An 8,708-nucleotide genomic window follows, 5' to 3' on the forward strand; every position below is an offset into this window, starting at 1 on the left:
TTGCCTGCTGGCATTTTCCTGTGTCTGCTTATGGTTGTTATGACAGAGAAGGTTATTTTAAAATCAGAAGACTGTTTTAGAAATGCTATGGCAGTGAAAATGCATGAAATCATTCTCAGGTTTCTCTGAGAGGTAGACGACAGTAATAATCTTGATTGTACCCTGGCTCAGGCACACACTGGAAGCAACTCTCCTGAAGTGATGCATCAGATAGTTCCAGAGCCAAGTGTGAAACCAAGAATGTGACCCCGCAACTGCTACCATTAAGAAACCCCTGCATATGAAAACACTGGCCATACGTAGGTCAACAGAAACAGAACTATGGAAACATGAAGCTAACAAGCTAGCCTGAGATCAGCGGTGGGAAGTCATGATTTCAGAGGGAGCTCCTTGGTGCTCATTCAAAAATGTGCACGTGGGGCTTCCCTGGTGGCGCAGTGGTTGAGAGTCCGCCTGCCGATGCAGGGGACACGGGTTCGTGCCCCGGTCTGGGAAGATCCCGCATGCCGCGGAGCGGCTGGGCCCGTGAGCCATGGCCGCTGAGCCTGCGTGTCCGGAGCCTGTGTGTCCGCAACGGGAGAGGCCACAACAGTGAGAGGCCCGCGTACCCCACAACAGTGAGAGGCCTGCGTACCAAAAAAAAAAAAAAAAAAAAAAAAAAAATGTGCATGTATGCCTGCCTCTCTCCTTCCTGAGACAATAAAGGAACACAAAAATGAATGAAATCTTAGAAGTGAAGAGAATTGTAGCTGATCATGGGGAAATTAGTAATGATTTTCTGAAAATCTGAAAGTACATACATGGAAGTCTGCTAATGACTAAGACCACGAGGAAACTGAAATGGAGGTGAAAGCCAAACTCCCCAGCAGAACCCCAGAATGGCCCAAGCTCAGTATGTGCAAGCATAGAGCACAGAAGTGAAAAGAGCAAAATACAGAGCGCTTACATGGATGCACACACACATTGTACCTTCCTCTCTCTTCCCATTATAAGACACATTTAAGCTCTCCTAAAAATCTGTGCAGAGCTGCCTAGAGAAAGCAATAGTACTGCGTGCGTGTGGATATCCCAGAAGTAGTCTTCGTTCTGGCACCAGAGGATTTTTTGAGCTGTGAAAATACTCTGTATGGTATAATAATGATAGATATATGTAATTTAAGATACATGTAATTTACTTAGCAAACCCATAAAAGAGACAACACCAAGAGGGAAACTTAAGGTAAATTACAACTTTGTGCAATTATGATGTGTTAATGTACATTTGTCCTTGGTTAAAAAAGTACCATTCTGGTAAGTGATGATAATGGGGGAGGCTCTGCATGTGTGTAGGCAGGGAGTATATGTTAAGTCTCTGTACCTCCCTCTCAATTTTGACTCCTTGAGCTCAAGCTGAGTACACTTTAGTAGAAGAAACAGGAAGAACTAATCGTGAAGTACAACAGAAGGACTCTACAGAGGTACAAATATCCATGGAAATAGAGAGGTGCAGTTATATCCATTTGCAGTGGTACCCAAAGCTACCAGGAGCCTGTATCTGAGCTAAATTTGTACCCGTCTCTTAGCAGACATCTCTAGCTTAGGGAAGTAGGAAAGGAGAGTACCATATTTCTTACTGTCTTCACCCAACCAATTACTAGTCTTGTCTCTGTCCTAAGTTTCTTGCCCAGTATAAGTGTAAAGAACTAATTTTGTACATCTGGAATTCCTTGCTAAATTGGACACAGGTTGTAGAGGATACAGTGGTCTTAAACCTTCTGTACTTCATGCAAAAGACAATGAATGCCTTTGCTGTTCAGCAAAGAGTACATCATATTTTTTTAAAAAAATTCTTGAAATAAACATAAGGATAGTTAAAACTCATGATTTTGGCAAAAACACTCATTTTTAACTTGAATTAACTTGAATTCCTTAAAAAATTAAAAATAGAATTACCATATGACCCAGCAATCCCACTACTGGTCATATACTGTGAGAAAACCATAACTCAAAAAGACACACGCACCTCAATGTTCATTGCAGCACTATTTACAATAGCCAAGTCATGGAAGCAACCTAAATGCCCATTGACAGATGAATGGATAAAGAAGATGTGGTACATATATACAATGAAATATTACTCGGCCATAAAAAGGAATGAAGTTGTGTCATTTGTAGAGATGTGGATGGACTTAGAGACTGTCATACAGAGTGAAGTAAGTCAGAAAGAAAAACAAATATCACATATTAATGCGTATATGTGGAATCTAGAAAAATGGTACAGATGAACTGGTTTGCAGGGCAGAAATAGAGACACAGATGTAGAGAACAAACGTATGGACACCAAGGGGGGAAAGCGGGGTGGGGGGACTGTGGTGGTGGTGGGATGAATTGGGAGATTGGGATTGACATATATACACTAATATGTATAAAATAGATAACTAATAACCTGCTGTATAAAAAATAAAATAAAATTTAACATGAATTGACAAGTTAACCTCATATCCATTTACTGTGAAGTTAAAAGTGACATAAGTGTGGTGAACATGAGTGTGTTCCTGTGACTAAGTTCTCAAGAATGATAACATTTTGATCCTCACTCCAAAAGGTAGACCCTAAGTTTGGTAGGTACACAGAACTTTCTGCCCTGTTATAATTCATTGTCCTTTACTTTGATCACCTATTCACCCTCATTACTCTCCTGTTTATTATCCCATCATCATTCTTGACTGTTACTTTTCTTTAAAATTTCTTAGGCATAGACTTAAAACACTATGGTAACTTGAGTTATTAAAATTCTTATGTAAATTTATACTTTACTATTCTAGTATAAATATTCTGTAATTTTTTGTGACATAATATTGGCTCCTTTATATTTCATGCTAATAAGAAAAATGGATTTATGATACAGAATTGATAATATATAGACTTCGTTTTTCACTCAGTGATATTTTTATTGACCTCAGTCAAATACTTTGTTTCCTACTTTAAAGACCCCAGAGTGTTTCTATTAAAGATACCAATTGTATTTTTCGGGAAATAAATGCTTACACTTGACAGGATCAAGAGAAATTTCACTAACTATAAGGTACACTGCTCTAGAGAAAAATAAGAAATTTAATAATATTCACAGAAAAATACAATGGAAACTTCCTAGCCAATATTGATATTTTTAATCTAAAATTCTTGACACAATCTGCTTTGAGGAAGGCTGCTTCAAGTGGTGCTCTTGAAATTACAATGATGGTTAAGAATGTACTGTTTTAAACTATAATATGCTTAATCTATAAAGAGATACTATGAATTGCTATGCTCTGTTACATAAAAAAGGTGAATTTATTTTAGAACTATTGCCTTTTGCTACTATAAATCACAATATGTTTTAACGTGTCAGTTCTGATGACAACTGGCAATATGAAGAAGCTACGTTTCACCTAACTGGAAACCAAGTGACATTAGGTCTGCGACTGTGTTCATTTTGGCTCCTAAAACAAAAATACTATAAACAGGGTGATTTATAATAAACATTTTCTCACAGTTCTGGAGGCTGGGAAGTCCAAGGTTATGGCAGCAGCAGGTTTGGTATCTAGTGAGGGCCTGCTTTGCTGTAACCTCACGGGGTGGAAGGGTCAAGGAAGCTTCCTCTGGCCTCTTTTATAAGGGCACTACTTCCATTCATAAGGGGTCTCCCTTTGTGACCTAATCACCTCCCAAAGGCCTCATCTTCTAATACTGATCACTTTGGGAATTAAGGTTTCATTATAGAAATTTTGGAGGGACAAAAACACTCAGAGCGTAGCAGTGGGATTGCTGATTATGAGATAAGATCATTGGGTATCAATTGCAGGCGGTATAACAAACATGGGTAATATTTCTTATGTGCTAACTTTTCTTCTTTCACTTGATTATGTTTATTTATTAGGGAACATAGTGATCTACATCAGAGGAATCTAAATGAAATAAAAGATTGGAAAGAAAGATGTGGTTAGTCAATAAAGTAACTGCTCTTTTGGACTAATTGTTTAACTTTTCCTTTTTGGAAATGGATACCTACCCAAGTTGGCCTTGGTACCATATGTGTATGTTTTTACTAATTTTCAGTAAAATTAGAAAAACTAAGAGTTCCTTACAAATAAACTTTATTGAGGAATTCTATTACATGTGTGTAATTTGTTGAGTCTTGAAAAATATATGTATCCAATGTAACCATCATTCCAATCAAGGGAACATTTTCATTACCTCCAGAAAGTTTCCTCAATCTCCTTTGCAGTTAGTCTTTCTCCCTGCTGCCCCAAGCATCAAGCAACCACTAATATAATACTGTTAGTTTTAAAAATTCATATAACTGGAATCATATACTACATGCTGTTTTATATCTGGCTTTGTTTGCCTAATATGCTTTTTAAATTTGTCTGTATTTTTGCAGGGGTTATAGTTTAATGTTTTGGTTTTGTTACTGAATAATACTCATACATACTTTTCAGTTCATCCATTCACATGCTCATGGACATATAGATTGTTTTCAGTTTGGAGACAGGAAATATCTATGACTATTTGTGTATATAACTCCTGGTGTGGTCACGTGTTTTTATTTCTTTTAAGTAAATAGTTATTTGAATGGAATTTCTGCATCATATGGTAAGTGTATGTTTAAAAGAAACTCTTGAATGAATTTCCAAAGTGGTTTTATCATTTTATACTCTGACAAAGTATAAGATTCAGGTTGATTCAAAGAGATTTCAGGTTGTTTTACATTCCCTCCAAAACTTGGTATAATCAATCTTAAGGTTTTTAGCCTTTCTGGTAATATCTTCTTCTGTCTCAGTGTGGTTTTAATTTGTATTTCCTTGATGACTGTCAATGTTGAACATCTTTCATATGCATATATATATTCATGAAGAGTCTAAGAGTCTGTTACCCATTTTTAAACAGTAGGGTGGTTATCTTATTTTTGAGTTGTGGAGTATATCTTGTAAACATTTTCTTCTAGTCTATGGTTTTTCTAATGTCGTTTTCTGAAGAGCTGAAGGTTTGGATCTTGATGAAGTCAAATTTTTAATTTTTATTTTATTGCTAATGTTTTTTTGTATCTTGTCTAATAAATCTTTACCACTGTTCACTCATACTTTCTCTAATACATGATTCTAAAAATTTTATAGTTTTAATTTTTGTTTGGTCTCTAAGCTATTTCAAATTAAGTTGCATTATGGCATGAGGTAGAAGCCAAGGTGGTTCTTTTTTTTTTTTTAAATATAGTTTTTGCAACATGATTTGTTGAAAAAGAATAGCTTTTTCCTTTGGAATTATGTTAGTACAAATGTCAGAAATCAATTGACCATACATGTTTGTGAATCTATTTCTGGACTTTCAATTCTGTTCCATTAGTCTAGAGCTATATTTATTAGGGGTTTGGGGTGGGGGGGACTGTATTAGATCCACAGATAAATTTGAGTAGAATTGATACCTTAACAAAATTTAATCTTCCAATCAAAAATGTACACTTTCCTAATTCTTAAGATCTTTAATTTCTCTGAATGGTGTTTTGTAGTTTTTTAGTGTACAGTTCTTCCACACCTTTCATTAAATTTATTCCTAAATACTTTATGCTTTTAGATGTTATTTTTGCATTTAAAAAATTATTTCTTAATTTTGTAGCTAATATATATTTATCTTGGATCCCATAACCTTGTTAAATTCTCTTTGTAATTTCATTGGTTTTCTTATAGTTTCATTAGGATTTTCTGTGTGGACAAGCATGTTATTTGAGATCAAGATCAGTTTTACTTCGTATCTTATTTCTTTCATTCACCGATATTTTCTTTACTGTCTTCTAATCTGTTCTTAATTCCATGTATTGTTGGGTTTTTTTTTTTTTTTTTTTTTTTTTTTTTTTCCGGTAGGCGGGCCCCCCACTGTTGTGGCCTCTCCCGTTGCGGAGCACAGGCTCTGGATGCGCAGGCTCAGCGGCCATGGCTCACGGGCCTAGCCGCTCCGCTGCATGTGGTATCTTCCTGGACCGGGGCATGAACCTGTGTCCCCTGCATCGGCAGGTGGACTCTCAACCACTGCGCCGCCAGGGAAGCCCATGTATTGTATTTTTTATGTTAAGTATTTTATTTTTCATCTTTAGAAGTTTGATTTTAACCTCTTCCAGTTCTTGAATCATTATGTTCATGTTTTCCTTTAAATCCTTGATGATTTATAATCTTTATCATAGCTCTTTTTAAACATGTTTACTGCTTTATCAATCACTTCTGGCACTTAATGTTCTGTGTCTATGGATGTTTTTCCTATAATTATACATAATATTTTCCTGCTTTTTTGCTTATCTTATTATTTTTGAATGGATGCTGGATATGGTTAAAGGTTGAATTGAATTGTATTCCTTTAAAGAATGTTGAAGTTAAGTTTTATATGAATTTCAGACTTTTGGGGCTTGCTTTTAAGATTATTTAGTGTAGACTTAGGTCAATGAAGCCCCATTGGATATCCAATGCCTCACTGGCTATTTAAACTCTGGCTATTGGGATCATAAATTATCCTTAGCCCTGTGTGTATTGTAGAAATTGTTTGACCTATTGCTTTTCATACTTTTCTGATCTTGGATAGTTTGTCTCACACATGAGAAAATCAGTATTCAGCCAAAAATTTGAGGGGACTCCTCTCTCTGTGCGTCTCTGGAGTGTGTGCTCTCTTTCTCTGTCATTTCCCTTTCTCCACTACTCTATCTCACACAGTCTAGTTGTTTTGCCTCCCTGAACTCTCATTTTTGTCCCTATACTCAGTAAAAATAAGACTTTGACAGGGTTGCCCCTCTCTGAGGTGTGAAACAGAAATGCCTCCAAGCAGCAAACTCTGGCAATTATATGCCTAACTTTGTTTCCTTTCTCTAAGGGAATAAGAATCATTTTCTGTCTTTTGTATAATGTTTAAATCATTTGTTCCATGTATCTTGTGGGGTTTTCTACTATGTAGGAAGTGAAATTCCTGTCATATTTAATCATTCATGGATAGAAACAATTTCCTGGTTAGTATTTATAATTTTCATTTTTCAGCTCATATATCCTATCTGTTCATATATTGACTGTATTTTCCTTTTGTGTTTTGAACATATTTATAATACCTGTATTCAATTTTTGTCTGCTGAATTCACCAGCTTAGCCATTTTAGGGCTGGTGTCTATTGACTGCTTTTTTCCTTAACTATATATAACAATATTTCTGGTTTTGTATGTGTAATTTTCATGTGTACTGCACATTATTGATAAAGCATTGTAGAAATATTGAATTTTTTTTTCTTTTAACATGCAGGTAAATTACTAACTGATCACATTGGACTTGTGTAGGTTTGACTTTATGCATTGTTAGAATCTCTGGAAAGCCCAGGGTGTTTCTTAAGCTCCTCTTACTTGTGGCATCGATCTTCAAAATATTTCTTTCTTGCTGATCTTTCAAGACTTGGTTTTAATTTGTTTTAGGGTAGATTTAAAGTAGGCCTTAACTTAAGGCTTGTTCCTTATTTCCAAAGTTGGATTTTGGTCTGTGTTGAATGCACAGGGTATTAATTAGTTGTTAAGAAGGTGTTAATAAGATCTCTCTATTGCTCTCTACTGCTGTCTTCTTGGCAATATTAAAAACAGTAAAGCAAAGTGATGTAACCTAAGTATTTTCAACTCATTCTCTTAGGTAATAAGTAGTTTCAGATAACAAGAACTTGATGGTACCTTCTGGAATAAGAGCCTATATAAGATGGCTTTGCTTTAGCTTGTTGGGAGTTTAGTCATCCTCTGAAAAGGAGCTTCTCTTATTTCTAGAATGTCTTTTAAATTAGACTATGAAATTTACATTATTTAAAAATATTTTGTAATAATATTTTAGTCATTTTTGTTTACAACTGAGAACTGAGACTCTGGGTATTTAAAATTAATATGTTTGCCTGTGTTGCCCTTATAGACAACAGAAAAAGTTTCAACCTTGTGTTCCACATTATTCTGCTGTGTTTTATCCAAATAAATCTTTGAGTTAGTTGGCATCCAGTTTCACCTGGATTCTCTTGCCTACGCTTTCACTTGGAAAGACTAAGTCCTCTAGGATCACATGTGCATTGTTGTCAGAGTATGGTTTCTAGGATGCTTTTGCTTATTTTCTTGTACAGCCTTTTTGAGTTGGCTTAGGCAGAATTCTCCTCTGGGCTTTAAAGATAATGTATTTCTCATTGAACATTTTCTCCAGTTCAAGTACTTACCAGACTTGGTTTTTCTCAAAAGATTTCAGTTGAGGAACAGGAACAATGATCATAATAGCTTTCTGACTGCTATCAACTTACTTTCCCTGGTTGCTGTTATATTCAGCTCTCTTATCTCGGACTTAAGGTCTGAATTCATTTTCAGCTCAAGGAGACCCTGAGAGATGCTGGACTAAAACTCATCTCACTTTTCACCATTGGGCTTCACTATCTTCACACTCTAACTAAACATGTTCTCCTTATTGGGCACTGACCTAGGAAGAGAATACTTTATTTTTACAATTTCCTCAGCAATGTGTGAGATATAATCAGATACTAAGTTATTAAAAAGGCAGCTAATGAGGTTACATTTCAGTTTATAATCCATTTAATCAACTTTGTCTCTTTAATATCACTCAAGTGTACCCATCCTCTCTACCTTCACTACCACAATCTCTGTGCAGCCTCCTGTAATGACTTGTCTGGTTTACTGGTCTCCTAGCATCTAC

The 8,708-nt window shown here is 35.7% G+C and overlaps 1 pseudogene; it reads right to left on the bottom strand.

Annotated features, from left to right (window-relative positions):
- Positions 1 to 7,849: 7,849 nt before the first annotated feature.
- Positions 7,850 to 8,452, bottom strand: LOC102982255 (40S ribosomal protein S7-like; annotated as a pseudogene).
- Between the last annotated feature and the right edge of the window lie 256 nt (positions 8,453 to 8,708).

Source organism: Physeter macrocephalus, chromosome 8 (assembly GCF_002837175.3).
Source record: "Physeter macrocephalus isolate SW-GA chromosome 8, ASM283717v5, whole genome shotgun sequence".
Taxonomy (NCBI): domain Eukaryota; kingdom Metazoa; phylum Chordata; class Mammalia; order Artiodactyla; family Physeteridae; genus Physeter; species Physeter macrocephalus.